Source organism: Trachypithecus francoisi, unplaced genomic scaffold (genome assembly GCF_009764315.1).
Source record: "Trachypithecus francoisi isolate TF-2019V2 unplaced genomic scaffold, Tfra_2.0 Lachesis_group17, whole genome shotgun sequence".
NCBI classification, from domain to species: domain Eukaryota; kingdom Metazoa; phylum Chordata; class Mammalia; order Primates; family Cercopithecidae; genus Trachypithecus; species Trachypithecus francoisi.
In genome coordinates this window covers 16,659,919-16,687,226 of record NW_022681462.1, presented here as the reverse complement: position 1 = coordinate 16,687,226, position 27,308 = coordinate 16,659,919, and positions in this window count along the sequence as shown.

The window sequence follows — 27,308 nt, the reverse complement described above, 5'->3', positions numbered from 1 at the left end:
GCAGAGTAAATATGAAGGGCAAAAATGACTAGAGGAGGAAGGACAGTAAAGGGGCTTTGGGCATAATCTAGGCTAAAATTGATCAGAACCTGAACTAGGGAAATCGTGGTAGAAATGGAAAGAAATAGACAGATAAGAAAAATGTTAAGAACTTGGCGACTTGCCATGGGGCACAAGGAAGCAGCGGCAGTCTAGGCAAGACATTTGACTTGAATGTTTGGACAGATGAACCGGGAAACATAGTTTGGGGATAGACACTGAGAGGCTTGCTTTTGCCTATGCTGAGTTTGAGGTACCTGTTGAAAATTCAAGTGTAGATGTCCTATTGCACTTGGATATGTAGTTATGGAGCTCAGCAAAGTATCTGGAAAGAACAATTGAGGAGCCTACAGGATGAAAGCGGTGGTTGAAGCGAAGTGTTTGGCTGATCTCTTTCAGCATGACTGTACAGGGTGAGAAGAGAGGGCCAGGTTTATGGTTTGGGGAACACCAGCATGTATGGGGCCAACAGAGGAGTCTCTGCAAGAGTCCAAAAACAAATGGACAGAGAGATGGAGGAGATCCAGAAGAGGGTGTAAGAGCAAGGAGAATTTAGGAACCAAGAGGGGAGGAAATGTTAGGGTGGAAAGAATGATCAGCAATGTCAAGTGTGGAAGAAAGTTTCTATAAGCTGAGGGCACAAAACCAATCACTGAATGCAGCAGCATGAAGGTCATTTGAGAACTAAGCTTAAAGAGTGCGAACAAAATTAAGATGACAGTAGCTTAAAGTATGAAGAGGAAGGAAAGTAAAGGGAAAGTATGTGTGTGTTCCAGTGGTAAAAGAAAAGAAGGTGAAGAGAATGTGGGGTCAAATAAAGATTATTTGTTTGCTTGTTTGTTTAATGCAGAATAGCTTTGACACTATGAACTGAGAAGAGACACGTTGGTGAACTCAGAAAAGGAAAGTTAATGACACAGAAAAGGGAGGAATGGTGGAGCGAGGTGTCTGCTGGGGAGGCAGGAGAATATGAGATCCCAGGCACAGGTGCAGGGATTAGCCTTGAACAGGATGAGGGACAATGGTTCGATGGAAACAGCAGGAAAGAATGGAGACCAGTAAAGATGTTTGTAGGTGAGGATTCTGCAAGTTGAGGGAGTTGGTGTTTGAGGGAGCTGTTTTTCTCAGTGAGGTAGGATGCAAGAGCATTTGCTGACAATGAGAGGAAAAGCTATGGTGTAAGGAGTTTGAAGAGAAAATAAAATGTTAGGAAAAAGTGCACCACAAGGGCCGAGAGAGGGATGGAGCAGGAACTCATGGAATTGCAGGGCCATTGAAGAGCCCAGTGAGTTTGAAAACCATTGCCATGTGAAGGCACCAGTCCACGTGGTAGTTAGACTTTCCTAGCAGTAATCCACATCCCAGGCATAGGAGCAGAGAAACCAAAAGACTGGAGGATGCAGGACGGGTTGGATGGAAAAGCTAAAAAGCAAGAAAGTCCAAAGTGATGGTAAAAGGAAGATGGATGAACTTAGATTTTAAAGAGGTAGAAATGAGTCAAGAGGGAGATCTGAGTTTGGGAGGCAAAGGGGAGGGTGTGGCCTGGAAGCTTTGGTGGGAGGAGGTGAAAAGGTGCGAGTTATGAGAGGGGAAAAGTGGTGACAAATAGAAAGACAGGAGTTTGTTGTCAGCATGTGGGATACAAGAGTTTAAGATTTTAGAATTAAAATAGCAAATTGTTGCCAAAACCAAGACCAAAGGCAGGTTCCCTGACTCAGTCATAGAATTTCTTTTCCTGGAATGCCTCTGGCTTCTCTGAAGAGACCTAGTGCATAACTGAAGGCCAAACTTGTTATAGGCTGGCACAAACATTTGCCAGGATAATTTATCCTCTTTTGTCACTGGGGTTCCAACTGAGGCTGGAAAAGCTTGAGAAAGTTTAATCACACCATTCTTCAGAGTCCATTGTAAGACACTAATAACTTGCTGTGTGATATTAGCAGTTTTACATCTTACACTGGCATCATTTTGTCACACTGGTTTAATGTTACCATCATGTAGCTTAGTATTAGTGTGATACAAAAGTAAAATTACGTGTGCACTTTTCACATTGTTATATTGAAATCCAGTATGTATATGACACTAATACTATTCAAATTCCATAAAATATACAGTTCCTAATATAAAGACATTTTAATGTCATGTTAGACAAAGAATGCAGATCGGTACATTTCCAGAGCTATGCAGTGGGAGAGAAAGGACTAAAGGGTGTAACATTTATGAGTTGTAGAGAAAGCAGTCTAAAGATGGGCTTCATGCCTGACACCCCAAACCCAACCTTGCCTTAGCAGGCAATCAGGGCAGTACTCATTGGCCAGTTGTATAAGAATACAAGTCAGCAAACTTTCTCTCTAAAGGGTCAGTTTGTAAATATTTTTGGCTTTGAGGACCATTTGGCCTCTGTGGCAACTTCTCAAGTCGGCCACTGGAGGACAAAAGCAACCACAGACAATATGTAAACACATGAGTGTGGCTGTGTTGTGATCAGACTCTACTGATGGACACTGAAATTTGAATTTTATGTAATTTTAATATAATGAAATAATATTCTTAATTTTTTTCAAATATTAAAAAATGCAAAAACTACTCTTATTCTGTGGGCCATAGGAAAATCAATGGAGGATGAGATTTGGTACACAATAGTTCATTGACCCTGGGTGAGCACATTATAAATCTGCAGGAGCCCTAAATCAGGATTCCCTGGCAAACCCTAGTGGGTTCAAGTCCTGTTGCAGAACTTACCTGTGCTAGTACATACATTCCTAAACTGACCTTGACACGAAGGAGACATATTTTGTCTTCTCTGTATTTTCAATTTCCTCATCTTCCACCCACAGAGAGCTGGCTTTGGTCAGCCGTCACAGTGGCAGTGCTCTGATGCCTGGCCAGAGCATCAAAGAAGGTGTGCCATGACCTGGTTTGTCAAAAAGAAAAAAAAGTAATTCTTAAGTTCAGACCCAGGTCTTTGGATGTCCTTCCCTTTATGTTTAATAGCAAAATATTTACTCCCAAGCGGAAGGCCAAAATTATGACAGTAAATGCAATAGATACCTCTATTAAAATGTCACATGGTGATCAACATTTTTTTGGTAGCACTTTTGCTTTTGCATGTAACCGTGTGGCACCTTTCCAGCAATTTTTGGCTTCGGGCTTCTTTGGTTGGTGCTGACTGCCTCAAATTTCCAAGTCCATTTGGCTCCCCATCTCTTTTTTTAGAATGAAATACAATAACACTAGAGTTAAACATCCATCCTCATGGGAAAGAGCCCTTTTGAAACCTCAGAATACTTCTTAAATCCTTTCTCTGCACTTTCTCATGGCAGCCTTTGAGTGAGGCTTTCTAAATAACATTGAATAGTCTTGCTAATGGTTGCTTGCTGCAAAACATGCACAATCATGGAGGATGAGGTTACCTGCTGCCCTTGAGGCCATGGTTTATTCAACTTGTAACACCTAAGTAACTTAGAATTGATCAATTTCAGGCTCTATTCTTGCCAACACCCATTTGATCAGAACCTGCAAATAGCAGGGATTTATTTTTAATTAAAAGAAGAAAATTCAGGAGTGAGAGTAGAAGTAGGACTTACCTATAGGCCATACCCATTTTTCCATATATACCCTCTTTAGGAATAAGATGGTTCTACTCCCAGATACTTCATTGGGTAAACTTCCAAATAGCTCATGAAATGGTTATTGATACTTTCTCATAATTAAAAAAAGTTTTATGTAACAAAAATGTTCTCCAGATGTAAGGCTCATTTTCTACACCAAGGATGGCCAATACTTGACTATAACTCTCCCCACATAAAGCCGGGGCAGTTATTGCTCCTCCAACAAGTGTAACTTTCTATCTGAACTTGGTTGTGCCCATTAAATTCTTCCCAACCAACCATTGCAAGCAGCCTCCATTGGTCAAGCTTGCCTCAGATGACACATCTTTAACCTCTGGACTACATTTTTTTTTTTAATTTTGTCATTCCCTGTAATCGTAACACCAACTTCCAAAACATGTAATGTTTATTTATGCAGTGATACATAAGCACAAAGAATGGAGTTCTGTAATTTTAATCTCATGCCACAAAGCTTCTATTACTGGAAGACTTTCATGGAAGAGTCTCTCTTGTGGAAAAGAATGATTTCATAGCTTAGTGCTAAAATGACCTAGTGCTTTTTCTGGGATTCAACCTTACATGAATAGTAATAAATGTACAAAAATATATATATACATGATATTCATAATACCATTATTTATGATAGCAAAAACTAGGAAACAACCTAACTGGACAAAAATAAGGGAATGGCTAATCAACGTGGTAATTCCATATACTGTAACATTATACTGCCATTAAAATGAGAAAAAACAATGTACACTGACCTAAAAAAGAAATACACATTGATACAATCTCATGAGGAACGTATGTGCATGTATAAATGTGTTCCTATACATGGATATGTTGGTATAACTCTATCAAAGGGAAAGACTGAAAAGATCATGCAAAAACTATAAATAGTGGCTAAGTTATTCCTGGAGTCCAGGATAAAGGAACTTTCACTACATAGTTTTTATAATTTTTGAAAAAGCAGTGTATGGGTGTTTCCATTTGTAAAGATTATACTGTTAAGATGTGTGCATTCCAATGTACATACATTTATGTATTATTTTATTTAAAATAATAATAATAATTGCATTGGAGTGGGGAATAAGTAGATATGTAGATGATAGAAGAATGACAGAATGATGATAATTATTGAAGCCAGGGTGGATATGAGGGGGTTCTTTTTTTTTTTTTTTTTTGAGATGGAGTCTCGCTGTGTCTCCCAGATTGGAGTGCAGTGGCGTGATCTCCACTCACTGCAAGCTCCACCTCCCAGGTTCACGCCATTCTCCTGCCTCAGCCTCCAGAGTAGCTGGGACTACAGGCGTCCGCCACTACGCCCAGCTAATTTTTTGTATTTTTAGTAGAGACGGAATTTCACCATGTTAGCCAGGATGGTCTCGATCTCCTGACCTCGTGATCCACCCGCCTCAGCCTCCCAAAGTGCTGGGATTACAGGCGTGAGCCACCATGCCCAGCCGAGGGGGTTCATTGAATTATACAGTTTATGTTGTATATATTTGACATTTTCTACAATAAAAGTATTTATTATTCTTTTTTAAAAAGTGGGATTTTACAAAGCCCTGGAGGTTATCCTTTGGGACCCGGTAACAAGGACTTATTTGAGATATAGCTATTAAAACTAAAGTCTCGAACAAACAAGCAAATAAAAATTATTAACATAGCCAACAGACAACGTCAGTTTACCAGGTCATTTCAATGTCACCACCACAAGGTTATTTCATGTTTCCTCATCCAAACCTTTAAGGAAGACATACAAACACAGACAACTCCAAATATCAGCAATATTTCAATACATTGTTTTTAACTTGCATATAATTTAAAACTGTTATTTGCTTTCAGTTAGAAGTCATGTAGCAGGCTTCAAGTTGGATTCAAGACCCTTTGACTCCCTTGTGAAGTGACATTGTATTATGTACCTTCCATCAGAGAACTGAACTACTCCCCACATCGTCTTGTCTTTTTACTTAGATCGAATATAGAAGGATAGAGATGAGCCTAAAAGATTTTTGAGTAACCTAAAGGACCTAAGTGAGATTCAAGTATATGTCAGAAGGAAGCCTGGACTTAGGCCATCCAGAGCACTTCAACAATGGCAAAAAGGAGGGGACTGAGGCTCCTGGAGGATGAAGTGTGAGGAACCACAGTAGGGGGAAGACAAGGCAACAAGGAGGGAGGAAAAGCCATGGGGCTTACCCTATTGTCCTGCATCTCTTTTTCTTCATATGGCTACCTGCAGTCCAGCCATCACAGACATAACCCTGCTCTCTTCCCATGATGAGGCAGAGTAGGCACCAGGAGTGCTGGTGTGAGATGCAAGCTCTAGCAACAAGGAAGCTAGTTATAGGAGCATCATAACCACAGCAGTGGGTGTGGGATCACATTATTTTCCTGCTTAAGCCTTGATTTTAAGACAAGAACTTATTATGGATGGTAGGAAAGATTTATTGCCATCTCATATTCCTAAACATGCAATAGGAAGAAAGAATGAGATCCCTAACCAAAAAAAGATTTACAACTTCTGATCATTCCAGAGGAGGGTGATGCAATAATTCCAAAATCCCGCAGGGCTCCAGGACACTGAATTCTTCCCGTTTATCCTGGAAAGGGAAACTATTTCTGGTAGTAGTAGGTTTTGTCCATGGTTTCAACCATATTTTGTTGCCCCAGGCTGTCCTGGAAAGCTGGAAATTGGGGCCATTCTCTATGGAGCCAATTGGTTGTGGCCTGATCTTCACTAAGGATGGTCAAACTTTGAGAGTGGAGGTTGCCCACTTACCAAAAACCCACTCGTCCTTTGAAAACATACAGCGTACAGAATAGGCTGACCATAGGACCCTGTTTGCCTGGGACCATCCTGGGAATTTATGTACTGACTAGTTATTAATAGTAGCCTTTCATTTTAACTAGCAAATCAGATAATACATTATACGGTCACCCTAACTGAAAGTTGCTACATTCCAAGTCTAGCTTTTGTGCCTAAATTCTTACTGTTGTATCAGCATCAAATTATAATTTCCTACTTTACATTCAAAGCATATGATCTTCAGCTACTTTAGAGGACAATCTGTTCCAAAGTGATATTTGCCTGGGCCAGCTGGCCAGTCAAGGCGAGGAGGGCCATACTATCTGAAGAACAAAATTGGGTGAAGCATGCGGAAAGGTATATTCAACCCTGTTTGGGTCAGGGGACAGAAAAGCCTTCTCAAAGAAAATGTTTTGAGTAGAGGAGGAAGAGCATTGCAGGCAGAGGGGACAGTAAAGCAAATGTTCAGAGGAGAGAAATCGCACTGAAACCTTTGGGGAATTAAAAGGTGATGAGAATGGCTGAAGTGTAAGAAGCAAGCTGGACGGATGGGCCCTAAGAAAAAAGGCTGGAGGGAGATGGGAGTTCTAGATCACAAGGGGCCCTTGGTGCTCTGCTAGGGAGTTTCAACTTTATCTTATAGTGCTTTGGAACTCATACCTGGCTAGTCTTCAGAAAACCTGGAAAGTGTTTTAAATTCAGACTTACTCCAAACCAAAGGTAAAAACATTTTTATACAATTAAGAAAACTATAAATGGCCGGGCGCGGTGGCTCAAGCCTGTAATCCCAGCACTTCGGGAGGCCGAGACGGGCGGATCCCGAGGTCAGGAGATGGAGACCATCCTGGCGAACACGGTGAAACCCCGTCTCTACTAAAAAATACAAAAAACTAGCCGGGCGATGAGGCGGGCGCCTGTAGTCCCAGCTACTCGGGAGGCTGAGGCAGGAGAATGGCGTAAACCCGGGAGGCGGAGCTTGTAGTGAGCTGAGATCCCGCCACTGCACTCCAGCCCGGGCAACAGAGCGAGACTCCGTCTCAAAAAAAAAAAAAAAAAAAGAAAACTATAAATACAAATTGGTTATTAATTACTTTAAGACACTATCATAACATTTACAGGGATCAGATGATACAATGTCTACGATTTGCCTTGAAATTCTGCAGCAGGAAAAAAGGGGGACAGTGAGGATCCTGCAAAAAAAGTGGGGGTAGGTATAGGGAAATGTTGAGCAGTAAAGAGGTTGTTGAAGTTGAAGAATAAGAGTAAGGGGATTGATTTTTTATATTTTCCACCTTTGAGTGTGTTTAGAAATGTTCATAACAGGAAGTTAAAAATGCATATTCCTTGGGTCTCATCTTATACCTACCTAACCAGAATCTTGAAGTAATAGGATGGAATTTTAGAAAAATTCCATCTGGTCAATCAGTAGATGTTCGATTGAGGGGTGGTTGGAGACAGACTGAAGGCAGGGGGACTAACTGGGAAGCCACAACAATTTTCCAGGAGAGAGACAATGAAAGGTTGAACCTAGGCAGTGGAGGTGGGAGAGAAGGATAGACCTGAGCTGAATCCTGAGTTTCATAAACAAGACCTCGTGTCTGATTAGATGGAGAAGATAAGGTTGACATTGACTATTTAGTGACTGAATGAATGGTGCCATTACTGAGATGGGAAATATAGAAGGAGCAGATAAGAATAATGAAGACTAGAGAATTCAGCTTCAAGTTTTTCCAAAGATTAAAAATATTGGAATCTCCTCTATTAATATAGTTTCAATTTTTGCCAAATTTCTTATTTATTAAAATTACTTCAAGACATGAATTCTATGTAAATAATACATTTTTTCCACTCTATGTTCCAGGACTAGTCTTCATTCAGGGTTTTCAGCAGGTCTGCCTTTGAATTCATGTGACTTGATTCACTATTGAGAAAGGCATATACCCTCAAGGTTTCCAACATCTCCTGTGCCTTTTGCATTTTCCTCTCCGCCTTTCCCCAGTATCCTACCAAGTCCTGTCATTAGAGAACAAGCAACAGGCCAAGTACACGGTCTTCTCTTCCCTTGAATTCTCCCATAAGTGTGGAGGCACGTGTAAACACTCTAGCGGCTGAGACCCCGAGATCAGCCACATCTGTTCTTTCAGCATTTTTGTCTTTTTTCCAGTCATTTCGTTTTTTCAGTTGTAAGAATTTGAGCCTGAGACATGACATCTTTTAGGAAATCCAGTTAAACCCCACGCTTTCAAACAACTAGGTTTAGATTTGCCCAAGGGACATGAGGAAGTGGCCTGCGAGCTCCTTCTGTGTTGGGAACCTCTCTGGAGACCTGAGTCTTTCCTGTAATCTCCACGGGCTCTTTGCAGAAAGTCGTATTTCTTCCAAGTCTTTCTTTTCATCCCTGTCTGAACCTGCCTTTATCTTCCTAATGGCTAATTAAAAAATTACAACCAAGAGCATTAAATAGTAAACCCCTTCCCTGCTGTTCTCTGTTTAATTTCTGAGGCCCCAAGCAAAATGTCTTTAAAAGAATTAGAAAGAGCCACCTTTCTGCTTGCAAACTACATGATAAACAGCATCCTCGTGGGGAGAGGCCTTTATTCTAACGGGTAGCCCTTTAATACAGGATGTGCTTGGGCATTATTTACATCTTATTCCAGCAAGATAAAGATTAGCGGGCCACATTCTCCCCAACATTATGACTTTTCACTTGTGTGTGTTAAAATAATTGTGGTGTGTGTGCGTGTGCATGAATGTGTGCTTATTCTTCCCTTGGTGCTTGCTGATTCCATTCTACACTAAAGCAACTATGAGTTTTAAAACTCAGAATTATTTTTTTTTTCATATGACTTAGGAGCCTGAGCTTGATGAAAATTTCTCCCCATTCATGATATGCACACTTAAGCTGCTGCTCAATTTCATTTGCAAAGAGATCTTGGAAGGCAGTGTCTAAATAATAATCAACATAGTGCTCTAGTTGGATTTGTTTATACATTATCTTAACACTTTATTACATATTTTAATAGAACAGGAGTTTAAAAGCTGAAATCAGACATAGTCAGCTTGGCCTATTCTAGATTATTCTTCATCAATGGTTTTTTCTTGTGATTATACAGTTTTACTTTATCATCCCTTTGATAACAATTTCTGCATGAAAATTGACTTTATATTTCATTTTTCCCGTCTGTTATCTTAGCAACATTCATACGCAAACACCCTTTGTGCTGCACTGGTAATATAACTGATCAGGCAAAGCTGTGCCGTAAGAAATCAAAACCATAATAATGTCTTTGGGTTTTGCATTTTAAATACTGCGTTCATTGTTGCGCTGAGGTTTCTGATCCCTTTCCAGACATTATGGAGATTACCTTTGGTAATGCCTATTTCATTGTACTTTGATATAAAATAATGTGTGTCATAAATCATCTGAGTGACTGTCATTAAACAGAAAAGCGCCTACTTATGATATGTAACAATTTGCTTTTCTAATTTGAAGAAGACTGAAGCATTTTAATTATGGAAGGTCTTTGAAAATGAGACTGGAATTCAATATAAAATTGTATTCCTTATGGAATTGTTGGTTAGAAATAATCAAATCCTTATTCATTAATTTTACATTTTTTTTTGCAAGCACTAAATAAAAACATTCTTAGGAGGGGTTTTCCTAACGTAAGCCCTATACTTTTGTTACCATTAATCTGAGAAAAAGTTATGTTCAGATATTTAAGAAAAAGGCACAAAAGAATCAGTTGTTATTAGGAATTAATTTGCAATTATGAATTTGAAAAAAAAAGATTTAAAATTGGGAGAGTCGTTGTCTAAAAAGTTGAGAAAAGATGAACAAGGGGCATAAAATAGAAAAGGTTTGGGGAGAGAGCCATTTAAAATTATTGGTGTGTTTCATAGTTTTAAGATTGCTTCCATTTGGAAGAGAATGGGGGTTTGGAGATTTCCCAGTGAAGAACAATTGAAAATTATTGGAGCCCTCCTCTTTAAAGGTGATCAGAGCTCTGAATATGGACATTGCAGTGAGATTTAAAATTATGAGAGCTCTTCAAACTGTTTAAAACATTGATTTTTTATAAAATGGATTTCTACATTTTATTTCTTCAGTTACTAGGTAATTACAGCTGCCTTGAATCTGAGGTACTTTATTCTGAAACTAGTATTTTCTCTCTGGCTCCTTCCCTTTTCTTTCCTTCGCATTTTTTTTCCTCCTTAATAAGTTTTCTAGTTTCCCTTGCTTCTGGGATAGACACATCATTCTTTGTTCTTGCTCATAAATCACTCTGTGACCAAGGAACCAGGAAGTTATTAGGGGTGAGGGGAAGGTCAGGTCGAAAATTCAGATTGATCTAACCTATTCTCACAAAAAAGCACTTTGCCTACCTTAAACCTAAAGCAAAGCACCAATGCCAGCTACTGCAATATGACTTTTAATAACACTTCATGAAAGAAAAGACTTCCGCATCTTTTACAGTAAGTGTAATAAAGATTCATAGAAACTATGAAGTTGTCACTCATAAGTATTTAGTTATAGTAAGTATTTAGTTACAGTTACATTTGCCCATACACATCATTCCAAGCACACTTTCTTCCTTCTTCCCTCCTGTTTTTCCTTTCTCTCTTCTCTTCTTCTTTTGTCTCTCATCAATAGAGACAGTTGAAAAGGAAATTCTGAAATTCATTGTGGAGACTGATGAAATTGGAAAGTAGATCCTTTAGTTGGGAACTCTAGATGTTGTTCTTCCCATGTGTTAGAAATTGGTCTTGTGCAAAAACACACACACGCACACACACAGAGTCTTGTGCAAACTAACAAGGGACGTGATCAGAGTTAATTAATTCTAGAACCCTAGTTTATATAGCAAATTCTTTCTCTCTATTCGTAAAAAAATTCTCTCCTGTTGCTCCGTTATCCTCTCTGTTGCTCATGATATTTGGTAATGGGCAGGAGGAGGGTTCCATGTGTTTTGTACAAAGCTGTATCAAAGTGAATTGAACATAGTATTAAGTCTTTGTCAGCCTCAACTCACACCTGCCACACACAAGGTTTGTTGGCCTTTCATGCACATCATAACTTGAGTCTAAATCTAAAGGAACAGGGAAGGCAACAGAGCAAAGCTATCCAGATGTTGCTCAGTCTGTGCGATTGTAAATTTTAAAAGTACCAGCTTTCCATCCAGATTTTAGTGCATTGGGAACTATATGAAAATTTCAAGACATACTGGTTTATTGAAATGTCTGGCCATTTCTATATGAATTTTGGAACAGATGTACCGAGGTAGGCAATAAAACTGTGATAATAAGGAACATTTCCACATCAACTCACTAAACTACTAATCTATACTGAGGCACAAGACTCAGCAGTGGAGGAGGGTGAATTTTCATGATTATTATTGGTAACACAGTGTCAATGATGCAAATTCATCCTTGACTTTAGTTTTGCTTAAGATTTCAGGGGGATTGAGGTTGACATGTACGTGGTCTGCTTTATTCCAAAATAAATTAACAATTGAATTTCAGTTTTACTTTCTAAAATCAATGATAATAGAACAGAAATATGCTATATGACTTTGAATTTAGCCTTATAAAAGTTATCATTGTATCACTATATGTGATACCCCCAAGAAACCCAAATCAAGTGCTTGGAGATCCTTAGAATTTAGAAGTCTAGGTCTGATTGATTCTCAGGGTCTATGCAGAGAGTAAAGGTTTGCACTCCAAAAGCGGGGGACTTGGTCTGGGTGTGCCTGTCGTGTGACCACTGTCTTTACAGCTCACACCTCTAGATGGAGAAGAAGGTATGCTGACTTGCTGCCTTCTCATTCTTAGTCACAACCCAGCTCATTGACTCCTCCATTTGAGAACATTCCAGGATGCAGTTCCAGGAAGGGGATCCCTAGGGTTAAGGTTAAACCATTTGTATCCCTTTCAGGGATTTGCATAGCTGTGCAATTAGAGCTTTGGAACTAATGTGGGTCCCCTAAATTCCTGACAATTTCACACAACAAGATTGACTATTGATCAGTCGAGACTACAGCTCTTGAAATAAAAGGAAAATACACACAAACAAAAACAAAAATGAAACGTGACTTACTTGATATTATATGGGTTTTAATTCTTTCTCAGCCCCTTTTCTACTAACCTGTGGTACTTAGACACTGGATTTTTTTAAATGAATAATTTTACTCTCCGATGCTCCTAGGAAGACTCCAGAAGCAAAGGAAGCTTTCTGCGGGGGGGTGGGGGGTGGAAAGGAAGCAGAGGCAGGCTTATAAATGACACAGGCCATTTCCACATGCGAGCTACCTGAAGAACAGGGCTTCAGGGCTATTGACAAGCAAACAAGCATGTCACAGAGCATGCTTAAAGCCCAGGTACTGAGGCATCCTCCTACTCGGCCTCTTTATTTGGTCGCATTTGGAAAATATTAAAGCTAGTAGAGTCTCATTTGCTCTTCTCTGGAATTTTAAAAATTATTTTTTTCTACCATGACCCAGTTTTCCCACAGCAAGTTTTGCTTATTTCTCTTTTTAACTGTAACATGGATCTCATCGATCGCCTCATATATTTCCCTGTTGCTTGTTTTGAAAGGGTCCTGAAACCCTAGGAAAACAGACAAATGACCAACAACAGAAGGAATCAATAGAAGCAAAAAGAGAAAATGTCTGTGACCTCTCTTTGTGGAGAAAGTCAGCTCTGTTTTCTCGGAGCTGGACCTCTTAGAGTCAGAAAGGGAAGAAAGAGAAGAAAGGCAACTTCCTTCATTGTTGTTTTTTGGTCTGTTTTGCTGTTTTGTTTCTCTTTTGAAATCTTTTGTATAGTAAAAAGCAAGCATGGTGAAAACATGGGTGAAAAAACTGTAAAATATTTCAAATATTTACATTTAACAAACCAATAATTGTAAAACACACAGAAATACAATGACCATGTTTAAGTTCATTTAAAGAGAAGATCAAAAGTCCCAAGTGGAGGCTTTTGTGAATGTGAGCCCTGGGACAAATGGCTCCTTCCCAACCTCTTCTGACAGCCCAGCTCCAAGCCCCAGATATATGCCTGTCCCCAAGTATGTGAGGTATATCTTAAATATCCATTTCAGGGTAAAATGTGAGCATAATCACTATGATGGCCCAGGTACCTCACTTTGTGCATGGGTAGTCATGAAGCTTAAAGAAATGGTAGTTTCCTTCTTCCTGCTGTAATTTTTTCATTTGATTTAGACCTGAACCTGGAAGACAGTCTTAAGGCAGTCTTTGTCAACGATGAGTAAAGTGAAGTAAAATTCTTCTTGCCCTGTGAATGCTGGTCTGTGAGAAGAAAAAATGTGGTCTGTCAGGAAAGGGTGGATCACCTGCTTCTGTGACAGAAAGTAAGAAGAGATGCAGGAGCTCTGAGCTACCTGGTGGGCCACAGGTTTTATTTGGCCATCCTGTTTCCTTGACCAGATATTGCCAACTGGGAATAGCAGTATTGATGAACTTCATTTTGTCAGCTTTATTTCTGCTGTAAATTTAATTTTTATCATGAAAAATTTCAAACATATACAATAACAGATATTAATACAATTAATACATTAATATGATTAATTAATATATAGATTAATATAATTAATATATTAATTATTCTCAGAGAGAATAATATAATAATTAAAATTCTGTGGAAATGCAAAATATATAAATAAACTAAATATCTAAGAATACATTTAACCAAAGAGGTAAAATATATCTACAGAAAACTTTAAAATACTGAAGAAAGAAATGACAGATGACACACACACAAAGAAAGACATCCTATACTCATGAGTTAGAAGAATTAATAATATTAAAATGATCATACTAAACAAAGCAACCTATATATTCAATGTAATCCCTATCAAAAGATGGATGTTATTTTTTGCAGAAATAGAAAAAAATACTAAAATTCATATGGAACCAAAAAAGAGCCCAAGTAGCCCAAGCAATACTCAGCAAAAAGAACAAAGCTGACGGCATCATACTACATTACCTCAAATTATACTACAAGGCTATAGTAACCGAAACAGCATGATACTGGTATAAATATAAACACAGAAATCAATAGAACATAATAGAGAACTCAGAAACAAAGCCACATAGCTACTGCCAACTGATCTCTGATAAAGTTGACAAAAATGTACACTGAGGAAAGGACACCTTTTTCAATAAATGGTGCTGGGAAAATTGGATTGCCATATGTAGAATAAAACTAGACCCTTAACTTTCACCATATGCAAAAATCAACCCAAGGTGGATTAAAGGCTTAAACGTAAGACCTGAAACTATAAAAATACTATAAGAAAACCTAGGGAAAACTCTTCTGGACATTGGTCTCATCAAAGAATTCATGACTAAGCCCTCAAAAACACAAGCAACAAAAACAAAAATAGACAAATAGGACTTATTAAACTAAAGAACTTCTGCATAGCAAAAGAAATAATCAACAGAGTGAACAGATAACCTGGAGAATAAGAGAAAATATTTTAAAACTATGCATACAACAGGCACTAATACCCAGAATTTACAAGGAAGTCAAATAACTTAATTACAACAACAAAAACACAAATAACCCCAGTAAACAGTGTGCAAAGGACATGAATACACCATTTTTCAAATGGAGACATACAAAAGGCCAACAAGCCCATGAACAAAAATGCTCAAAATCACTCATCATCAGAGAAATGCAAATTAAAATCACAATGAGATATCTCACACCAATCAGAATGGCCATTATTAAAAAGTCAAAGAATAACAGATGTCAGTGAAGATGTGAAGAAAAGGGAACACTTATACACTGTTGGGGTGGAGTGTAAATTAGTACAACCACTATGAAAAAAAGTCTAGAGATTTCTCAAAGAACTAAAAATAGAACTACCATTCTATCCAGTAATCCAACTACTGGTTATCTACTCAAAGGAAAAGAAATCACCGCATCAAGAAAAACGTGCTCTTATATGTTTATTGCAGTACTGTTCACAATTGCAAAGACATGGAATCAACCTAACAGTCCATCAACAGATGATTGGATGAAGAAAACTGTGTGTGTGTGTGTGTGTGTGTGTATGATGTGTGTATATATATATGGTATGTACAAATATACTATACACACACACACACACACACACATACACACACGGCCATAAAAATAAACAAGCCATGTCTTTGCAGCAACACGGATTAAAATGGAGACTAGTATCTTAAGTGAAATAACAGAGAGTCAAATGCCACACATTCTCACTTCTTTAAGTGGGAGCTATATAATGTGTATGTGTGGATATTGAGTGTGGAATAACAGACATTGGAGGCTTGGAAGGGTGGGAGAGTGGGACAGGGGTGAGGGATGTACCTAATAGGTACAATGTACATTATTTGACTGATAGCTCAAACATCACCATTAATAGTATATCCATATAACTAAACCGTACTTGTACCCTTTACAGTTATATAAATTAGAAAAAAACTAAGACAGCCTTTGGTTTATGTGCATTCATGCAATTAAACCTCATACATTGACACCCAGAAGACTTCATAAGTGCTTTTGAATCAAGAAAACTGTATTTATTGCCATGGAAAGGAAGATTCAAAGTGAACAAAGTTAGAATGACTTACCCCTAAATTGCTGTTTTTCTCATTCTTAATTTAAGGCTTATAGGTAGCATAAACATGTTGGTTGATAACTAGTTGCAAAGAAGGAAATACTGTTGGCTAAATACAGAATAATGTATTCTGCTTTTAGCGACCTGCTTTAAGAGAAGCGCGTGTGTGTGTGTGTGTGTGTGTGTGTGTTTCTGCGTGTGTCTATACCTGTCTGTGTAGAAATGGGAAGATAAACTAAGTTGGAGAAACAGAATTACCTCAAGAAAAGTGAAATTGCAAGAGAAATCCTAGATAAGACAGGGCACATTCAGAAACGAGGCTTTTCTTACTATTATCAATGATAATGTCAAGTCTAGGGCACAACAGGGCATTTAACAGGGTCATTGATGTATCTCATTTTGTAGAGGGAAGTCATTCAGCTCTGTATCTGTGTTTTCCTTTAATATTATTACCATGTGATATGGTTTCTAGTTAAAAACTTGTGCTAAAAATGAAGCAGACCTGACTTGGCACTGAGAACACTTATTTATGTTCTGTAAGTGCCAGTGTTTACTAAATCGAATGACAAGGTTACAGGGAGAATTGGTGGTGACTAGGAATTGTGATATCTACTTTTGGGCTTCACCACCTGTAGCTGAAGGCTCTAGCATTGGTGATATTATCCACTCTTTACATGTTTCGGCTTGCCCACCTGTGAGAGTCTAAAGACAATGCTTGATTTCTAGATGTATAGGTGCTAATACGGTTTGTATGTTCCCCTCCAAATCTCATGTTGAAATGTGATCCTCAGTGTTGGAGGTGGGTCCTGGTGGAAAGTATTAGCTTACAGTGGCAGATTGCTCATGAGAGACTTAGCGCCATCCCCTTGGTGATGAGTCAGTGTTAGCTCTGGTAGTACACAGGAGATCTGGTTGTTTAAGACTCTGGGACCTCCCCTTCTCTCTCCTCCTCCCTCTCTCTTACTCTCTCTTTTCCCTTAACCTTCGCCATGATCATAAGCTTCTTGAGGCCCTTACCAGGAGCAGATGGCAGCACTGTGCTTAGAATGCAGCCTGAAGAACCAGGAGACAGTTCAAACTATTTTCCTTATAAATTTCTCAACCTCAGGCATTTCTTTATAGCAATGCAAAAATGGACCAATAGAGGTACCAAGAGTGTTGAAAGAAAAGGGTGATGGGTGATTGGGAATTCTTATTTTCCAATCTTAACATTTGGTAAAGTGTTTTGGGGTCCTTGAGAAAAAAAATGTTCATTTGGTAGCTCATCCCACTGGAGGCTCCAGAGGCTGGGCCAGCCTCCACGGGGATCTGACCTGTGCAGTTATGTAGGGTCCCATGCGTGCTAACACACGGCTGTCATCATCTTGAAATTCTTAATTTTTGAACAATAAGTTCTGCATTTATTTTTTGCACTGGGTCTCACAAGTCCAGTAGCCATTCCTATCCAGAGTATCTTTGGGGACAAGCCACTATTCAAGTGATGGCATGACCATCTTACCAAGAGAGTTTCTGTATTGCCTTCTTTATGTCTGGGGCTCCCCTTAAAGACTGAGGAAAAGAATGAGTACCTGTTGTCTTCATCCATTTGTAATGCTATAATAATATATCTTAGACTGAGTCATTTATAAACAACAGACATTTATTGCTCACTGTTCTAGAGGCCAGAAGGTCCAAAATCAAAGCCTCAGTAGATTCAGTGTCTAGTGAGGGCTCATTCTCTGCATCAAAGATGGAGCCTTCTAGCTGTGTTCTCACATAGCAGAAAGGCCATAGTGCTAACAAGTTCCCCCAGTCCTCTTTTATAAAGGCACTAATCCCATTTATCTCCCAAAGGCTGCACCGCTTAATGCCATCACCCTGGGGCCTAAGTTTTAACATCAGGGCACAAACATTTAGATCATAGCACTAGTTTTTAGGAGATTTTGAAGTCCACATCATACATGAGGAAAGTTAACATCCAAAATACTCTGAGAATAAGGCTTGAGGTCAAGTGGACCTCTGAGAAGCTCTTCAAGAAATATCTACTAGAAACATAAAAGGCAGATCTCCTATAGATGGTTATTTCTTTCTGCCATGCTGACATTTCCAGGGTTCGTCTTTTTCTTTCTGTTGCATCATTTGTCTGTGTCAAGTGTTATTCAAACTCAACAATTCTTTTACAGTCTTTGAAAGCATTCCATTTTGTAATATTATTGTGTTTTGTTGGCTAGAGTTTGATTGCATCTAATAAGAGAAAGCATTTCTTATTTTATAATTTCTCCTAAAATTTGGGTTTCCACTCACTTTACTTTCCACTCAACAGCAGTGTGTATTTGTTAATATTTGCCTGCTAAGAGATCATAGGCCTTGGGGTGGTAATTAAATGTTTGGATCACATGGAAGTTCAAGAATCTCTGTGATTTTAGTTACCTCTGAAAGTGTCCAGAGATGGAATACCACCTATATTTAAGACTTTAAAAAAATAAAACCTGTACACCTGAGAAAAATGGATTTCAGCCTCAGGAAACAGCTGACAAGGAGCCTGAGTTAGCCTGACCTGGCCGAAGGTGCACACAGTCTGCAATGGAAGATGTGAGTGGGTGAGCAGAGCCAAAGCAGAGGTCTTCTATGGAATCTACATTTTTATAAATTCTACAAGGATTTCATCAAATCTATTAAGTCTTTGAGTCTGATAGCTCTTCTCTACTTTTCCTCAGTCTACAAAATGCCTGTGTTTGTAAATTGCCAGAGGGGTTTTTACTTATTTCTTGTTGTATAGGAAGCAAAACCTCCAATATCATAAAAACCCCTTTTAAATGGTTTCTACCTGGAAAATAGACAGAGTGGGGGTTCTCTCAGTTCACAACTTGTACAGCACTTGACACATGTTACAGCTGGGAGAGGTAAAACATGATGTCCCTATTTTTGTTCCTGCTCCAGTCTGGTACCCGATGAAAGAGGTACTGTATAGAAGTCAGTGGATGGAAATCAAAGCATCAGCTTTGAGAATGAGACTTAGGTCCATGGGCGATTGTGCTCGCTAACATTTTACGTCTGCATTAGAGTCATACTCACTGGGTCACAGGTAAGTATGACTCTACCTGTGCTGGGGCCACTCCCCAGGGCATGAAGAAATGGATGGTGGGCACCTTGGCAGATAGTTAGCTTCTCAGGAGAGAACCAGGAAGTGCTGGCTCATTCCTGCTATCCAACTCACCACTCTGAGAAAGTGATGGAGGGACACTAAGAAAGTAATTCTAACTGTGCAAATTCCTCTACATTCCTCTACATGAACACATGAGGAGTAAGGAATAAGCATCCCCCAAACAATAAATAAAAGAAAATAGTTATTTCTTTTGAGTTTAACATACAATGATTTCAGAAAATAAAATATCACAAATTAATATTCTATAATTGAGAAACTTTCTTTAAATGCCCAAAATAAATTTCTTAAAGACCATTTACCAGCTCAAAAAATTCTTTTAGTTATTTAAGGAGGGAAAAAGTTTACTTTGAAGAACTTTTAAAGTTACTTTAATAGCATGTAAAACAATGGGTATGTTGATAACATTTTTTGTGTGAAAATTTCCATTAGAACGTCTATGTGGCTAGACTAGTAGACTTGTTCAAGATTCTATACATTCTTGGAAGTAGAGACTGGCATTTCTTTAAGAGTGTCTAACTCATGAACATACTGGCAATGAATCCAAAGAGGATTCCCCTGCGCCTTCCTATCTGGCTGAATTCAGGTTGCTTCACCACTTCAGCAATTCTAGGCCAGAGGCACATGGAGAGAAACGTGGCTACACTAGGGCCTCTTAGGGTGGTTGTCACTGGGCTGCCTGGCTTTCACTGGGGCCTGTCTTCACTCTCCATCCCTTCCTTCACCAAATCATTCATTTGGTGGAAGCACCAAGAGACTTGGGAGCAGGAAGGCCTGCCAGGATGGGCCTGAGATTCTGCCCCTTTAAGACTGGCTTGTGCAGGAACCCATTAGGATAATCTGAAACCCAGCAGTGCCCAGGAGTAGAACTCAGTTCTGGTTTGAGTTAAGCTGGGTCTGAGATTCCCTTCCTTTCCACCGTATGTTTGCAAATATTAAAAACTAAACTGGGCCTCTTATTTCAGGGTTGAAGCTTTACGGTGTTACGGGACAAGGAGGAAGATAATTCGGTTAGGGAGTAACACAATCACCTTTGATAAACGGCATTTTAGGTCCTCTTAGATGCACAAAAAGGATATTGGATGAGGGCAGGGTGGTCTTACTGTTGAATTTATTCTCAAAATTTGCCACTGTCGTGCTGGGAAAGAAGGGCACCTGATAACTGGGCTGTCTATCGGCTTAGGTTCTCTCTGTTGGAACACAAGAGAGTGCTTTTGCCTGGCTGGAGAGGGTAGCAGCCTCTCTTTTGCATGATTTATTATAATGATGATGATTATTGTTGGATTATTACAGTTGCCTATTGGCAGGGCTATAGTTAAAAATTTGGCAGTGTTTGTATAATAAATGACTATTTTTACAGCTCAGCTATAAAAGTTTACTTAGGTCTGAAATATGATATACAAGCCCTTCATCCGGGAATGCTTTCCTTTCAAATAGAATTTTAAAAAACGGTTAATAAAACTGGTCTGTCTAATTTTCCTGAGTTATATGAATATTTTGGAAAAACAGAAATGTATTATTTGTAAAGGCTTTCTAACACTTTTTCTCAGTTGGCCTTGAGTTTAAACAAGATGCTATAAAAAATTGAAATTATTTAAGCTGAGCTTGGATAAATTGAGTTGAAATGATATTATGCACAGGGATAGACTGAAAAAAATAGAGAAGCAAGCAGTCTTTCTATTTAACTTTAAAAACTCTAACTTTGGCTCAGTAGTAGAAGCCCTTTGGAACAATTACCACTGTGCATTTTCATTATGCATTTTATACCTCTAAGTACATAATCACCTGCTCATGTCTATCTGATAAATAACGAGACTTTTTATTTCACATTTGCATTGTTAATTACAGTATATTACAGAAGTAAGATTCCAGGCATCTGTTATTAATAGAATGTAGTTTTTTAAAATAACAGGCGCACTTTAAATAGACAAAGAGAAAGCACCCTTTATTGGAGGCCACCCAGATTTGTTGTTAGCTTTTTTTTTGTTTGGACTTTAAGATAGATGAGGCAAGAGTGGAGGGAAAACGTAGCATGAATTGAAGCTATCAGGATAAAATTATATTTGCTATTACTTGTGATTTATAGTCTGGCAAGAGTTTATGTCCGTATTCTTGAGAAAGGAGTCACAGGTTTTGTAAATGCAAAAGCAATACAAATATCTTTCCCGGGCGTGGTGGCTCACACCTATAATCCCAGCACTCTGGGAGGCTGAGGTGGGTGGATTGCTTGAGCCCAAGGAGTTAGAGACCAGCCTGGACAACACAATGAAACCCTGTCTCTGCAAAACACACACACACACACAAAGTAGCCAGGTGTGGTGGTATGTGCTTATATTCCCAGCAACCCAGGAGGCTGAGATGGGAGAATCACCTGAGTCTGGGAGGTCGAAGTTGCAGTGAACCATGATTGCACCACTGCACTCCAGCCTGAGCAACTGAGACCCTGTCCTCCCCACCCCCCTAAAATATATATATGTCTTTAGGTTGAGAAGATGAAAAGTCCAACCCATGAGTTCCTTCATAGTGTATGACAGCCTCTGATCACAATATGAGGGCCCAGTTGGAAGAGAAAATTCTAGGGGTCTCAGAATCATTATCTTCAATACCCAAAGATAGTTCTTCTGAGCAGAGTTTACCCTCTCTTCCCACTTCCCTACCTGGAGTCTGGTTGAGACGGGATGTGGTGAGAAAGACAACAGAATAAAATTCTTGGAGCCTGGGTATTTTTCATCTGCCCATTTCCATAACCACCTGGGTGATGGTTAGACTTGCTGAATCAATGAGGGCTACCGACACTGCCCTTCCAGAGGGCCGCACTGAGAATCAGAGTGCAGTGAATGCACTGTGGAAAGCAGATCCATGACAAAAATGCAAATACTCAAGTACTGACTACTCCTTGGGAAGGGCTTGTGCAGGTCAGTGTTTGCTGCCTATTCTTTTTGGCAACAGACTTTATAGCTTTGTCAGTCACTACAATCAGGACATACAATAGTTCTAGTATGGGAAAAATCTCCCTCAAGTTACTCCTTAAAAATCACACTCTTCATCTAACTCCATCCTGATCCATCATTATAAGTTTGTCACTTTGAGAACATAAATAGAATCACACAGCCCATAACCCCTGGAGACTGGTTTTCCTCTCAGCATAATGCCCTTGAGATTCATCCAAGTCGTTGCATGTATCAATACTTTATTCCTTTTTAGTGCTAAGGAACATGTCATTGTACAAATGCAATGCTGTTTGCTTATCCATTCACTCATCATTAAGGGACCTTTGAGTCGTTTTGGCTATTGCAAAAAAAGTTGCTGTGAGCATTTGTGTACAGGTTTTTGTAGAAACATACATTTTGATTTCCTTAGGCAAAATATGCAAAAGTGTGATTGCAGGTTCATATGGTGAGTATATGTTTAACTGTATACAAAACTGGCAAACTTCCAGAGTAACTGTGCCATCTTATATTCCTACCAGCAATGTCTGAAAAATCTAGCTGTTCTGCATCCACACCAGCATTTGATATTATCAGTAGCTTTACTTTAGCCATTTTAATAGGTGTACAGTGGTAATATGTCCTTGTAGTTTTAGTCTGCATTTTTCTACTGGCTAATGATGTTGAACATTTTTTAACGTATTATTTACCACCTATATGTCCTCTTTGGTGAAATATCTGTTCAAGTCATTTGCCCATTTTCTAGTAGAAAACAGGCTTTTAAAGAAGTTTTTCTTTATATTGTGACTATATTCTGCCTATGGTATGTTCATGAGAGGCTGCAGTAATAAAGTAAATTGCTTTCCAACTATTGTGAGTGTTGACCATGCTGAGATGGCCCACAAATCAGGACTCACGAGAAAAAAAAAAACATGTCATTTTCTCTAATATATCTTTTCTTGGTTCAATATTTCATTTCTATATTCTAGAAATATATATATATTTTTTAATCAGGGGTAGGAAAATATCACTAATTTAGAAAGATGAAGGGAATAAAGAGAGTAGAGTCAGAATCTCTCAAGGGAAAATACACACAAAAAGATGTTCCTAAAGAAATGTAGTCTGGGTGTGGTGGCTCACACCTGTAATCCCAACATTTCGGAAGCCTGAGGTTGGAGGATCACCTGAGTCCAGGAGTTTGAGACCAACCTGGGCAACACAGTGAGACCCCATCTCCACAAAAAAATTAAAAAATTAGTCAGGGGTCGTGGCACATACCTGTAGTCCCAGCTACTTGAAAGGCTGAGGTGGGAAGATTGCTTGAGAACAGGAGGTCAAGGCATCAGTGAGCTGTGATGGCGCCATTGTACTCCAACCTGGGTGACAGGGTGAGACCTGTCTCAAAAAAAGAAAAAAAGTAAAGAAATGTAGCTAAATTAGAAGTCTGACTCTTATCGAGAAATCAAGAAAATTTAATGTATGTTAAATACAATGTGACAGTTGATTTAGAGGATGATTATCATTAAAAAATAGAATGAGAATTGAGAATTTATCAGAAAAAAAGAGGAATATTTCATTAGGCTTTAGTGCATGTTCAAAATGTTGCTTGACTTGCAAAGCTTTACTCTTCCAGGGCTGCATTTTTTTTCTTAAGTCAAGATACATTTGAAAATTTCTAGGAAAGTGCGTTTAAAACTTTTATGTGTGTAAATACTAACAAGCAAATTTAAGTGATCTATGTAAAACAAACATTATGAACTTTGAAAATCTAATCAAAGTACGCATCTCTTTTACTAGAGAAGAAAATATGTAAATTAAGAAGTTGAAAGGGTATTGAAAGAACTTTGATATGAGGAATATTTATTTTGAAAGACCTTTATATTGGAATTTCTTCATTTTACAGCTACCTCTATTAGACCTGGGTATCTGGGGCCCCTTCTTTGGGTCCCACACCTTAGAAACCCTCCTTTGGCTCAAGTCTAGGTGCTTCCCCCACTTCAAGGGGAGGATTCGAAGGGGTCAAGAGGCAGCCCACCTGGAGTTTGTACTATACCATCTCCCTTCAGGTACATCTCAGGTCCCAGGAACCTAGAATCTGTTGCCCAGAGGGACTGAGCCTGTGCCTGCACCTGCATGGGCCTCTTCCCTAACACCTCTTTCATCTTCCTCAAGGCTGACCATGCTTCTGGTGGGCTTATGCTAGGCCCAAGGGGTAGCAAGGGTGGCTATTTTGTGGGGTGTAGCTGTGGACTTAGATTGCATTGTGTGCTGGGTTTCTCATTCAAGCGTGTGATGCTTTTCCTATCAGGAAGAGGGCCAGGGATGGGAAGAGAGGAAGGCAGGCCTCAGTTTGGGGTGGGCGGTGGGGAGGTGGGGAGCATTTGTGCTCTAGCCCAGGCTCAGGCCTACTTATAAGAACAACCCTGAAAGTTTTCGGAAGAAGTACGTTTTAAACTTCTCAAAATTCACCTATGCCATACCTGAAATAGTTTCCTTTTTTAATGTGTGTGGTGCATTTCACATGTTAACAGAGATACTCTTTCTGACAACTCCTGTAATACTTAGTCTGTACTGAGCAGTCTATAGTTTAATTGCGTTTTTGTTATATGTGCATTTTATTTTATTTTGTCTCTAACTATTATAGATCGTAAGTCCCTAGAGAGAGGAAATAAGACTTATGCTTCTGTGGTATGTACCTACCATGACTAGCAGAATTTTGAATACAGAGTAGGTAATAAATACTTGGTACTTGATTGATAAACCTATAATGCCATATAAATATGTTAAACACCACTTAGGAAAACAATTTGAAAACATGAAGTTGTGGAGAAAAAGCAGCAGTTTCTCAGGTATAAAAGAAAACAATACAAAATTTGGGAAGGGCATATAAAGACAGAGTATGGTATTTGAGCATCTGACTTAGGATTGAACCAGAAAAAGGAGTTTTCAAAGACATTTCCCCTTCCCCATGTCCCATTATCACCAAAATATCCTTAGGAATGGACAGGCAGACCTGGGGAGGATCTGCTAGACAGGGCTGGTTTTGGCTGTGAAAACAGTGGTAAAGCAAGGGATTTGAGTAGCGCTGTTGCTTAATAGCAAACAACTTACTACACCCAAGTCAACAATATATAAGTAGAATGGTTTTAGGTGTGATATAAGAGGACTGCATGTTAGGGAATCTGCTTTCACTCTTCAGGCACAATCTCCCTCTGCCTTTCCACTTATGCTGACACTACTATGTCTTCCCCCAAAAATTAAACAAAAATCAATTTATTCTCCTTTTATTAAGAAAACTTAGTTTATTCTTCTCTTATTAAACTTAATAAGTTTATCTTAACTTTTCTAAGGTTGATAGCACGGATGCCTTGATGGTTAAAGTCTTTAATTTGTTGTATAATATAGTGTAATTTGATTTGGCCAATTGAGATTAGACTACACTCCTTGCTAACTGCCACTATATCCAGGTCTACTCTGAGGACAGTGCTACACTTTCCATAAAACAACAGATCTCAATGTGTGGTCCTGGGACTACAAGGATCCCCCAGACTCTTCAGGAGGTCTTCAGAGTCTATACTACTTTATAATAAAACAAATATATTATTTGTCTTCTCAGTTTCATTCTCTTGTGAGTATACAACAGAGTCTTCTAAAGGCTATGTGACATGATGACTTCATCATACTGACAGATAATGAACTGCTTACGTGTGTATTTTGGGTCTTAGAGAGTTCTCAGTCTTAATTTCTAACCTGGAAAATATTAATAGATATTATTTTCAACGGCAAAAACCACAATTACTTTTGCACCAATCTAATATAACCCACATAAACAAAATTTATTTGTGGTTTTCAATTTTAGGAGTGTCAAAAGGATCCTGAGAGCAAAAAGTTTTGAGAACTGCTGCCTCCAAGACATGAATGACTACCTATATCTCCAGTTAATCTTTAAGTATACCAAAGTTCAGGAGAAAGTCACAGAGATGATTAAAAGCTAGAAAGTAAGATTTACAAGGACAAGTGGAAGGAATTGGAATTGATCATCCCAGAGAAGAGAAGTTGGAGAGATGCCTTAATAATGATCTTCAGGTATGTGAAGGGTTGGTTTTCAGAACAAGAAATTGGCTTAAAGTGCAGTTTGTGAGATTTAAACTACAGATAAAGGGAGACTCTCTGACAGGGGTTGTTAAACAGCCGAGTGGGTAACTGACTGGGTTGTGGACTCTCCCCCTTTGGAGGTCTTTTAAAACGGGATAGATTTCCATCTGTCTGAGATGATTTAAATGGCGGGCTGGGCCAGATTCTATCTTGGGCTCCCCTTCCAGCCCCTTGGTTCTATAATTAACTTGGTGCGAAGGGCTGTGGTAATTTGTCGTGAAGGGTTTAGACAGGAATGTGCTTGCCAATCTTGGGATAGGTCTTGTGTGGGAAAGCCAGAGGTTTTGCTTCATGGCTAGTGACAATCCCACATCATCCGGGAAAATAACTGATACCTGGAGCAATGAATTTCAGGTCAGATTTAGGAGGATCGGGGCCTCTATCCCTGCTGAATCTTCCTCATTGTCGAGGAACAGTAAGAAAAATAATTTAGTAGATTGATTTTAGTCAAATGCACCTTGGATATTTTTAAGTATTAGATGTAGGTATTAGGGGCAGGGAATGCTGATAGCTTTAAAGGAAAAAGAAAATAAAATGCAATCTTTAATTTCATAAAAAAAATCAGAAAATCTGAATGGAAAGTATGAGAAGAATGCTGGCCATGAACATACTCTTTCCATTTTACTTTGTGTGGGTGTTTTATTTTCTCTTGCAAAGTTAGTGAAATTTCATTGCTTCCAGTCTTTAGAGCCATTCTGCATGTTGGAGATTAGAGGTTTGAAGTTTCCCTACACTGGGTCAGAGATCCAGAGAATCAGCTAAATTCCAAGGTAGTTTGTTTCCTTTGCTTATCACTTGAATTTCAATGAGTAATGTCCCTGGGCCAAAACAGGAAGGAAAGAATGCAAATTTGCTAGGGTTCGTTTTGGATCCTGACATTAGGGACAACACAGTGGAAATCAGTGGAACCATCTAGGATAATGAACTAGATTAGAGAATATAAATCAGATTTTATCTAAGTGTAGACCCAATCACCAAGGTCTCTGTTGACACTTAAAAAATACTTGGATCA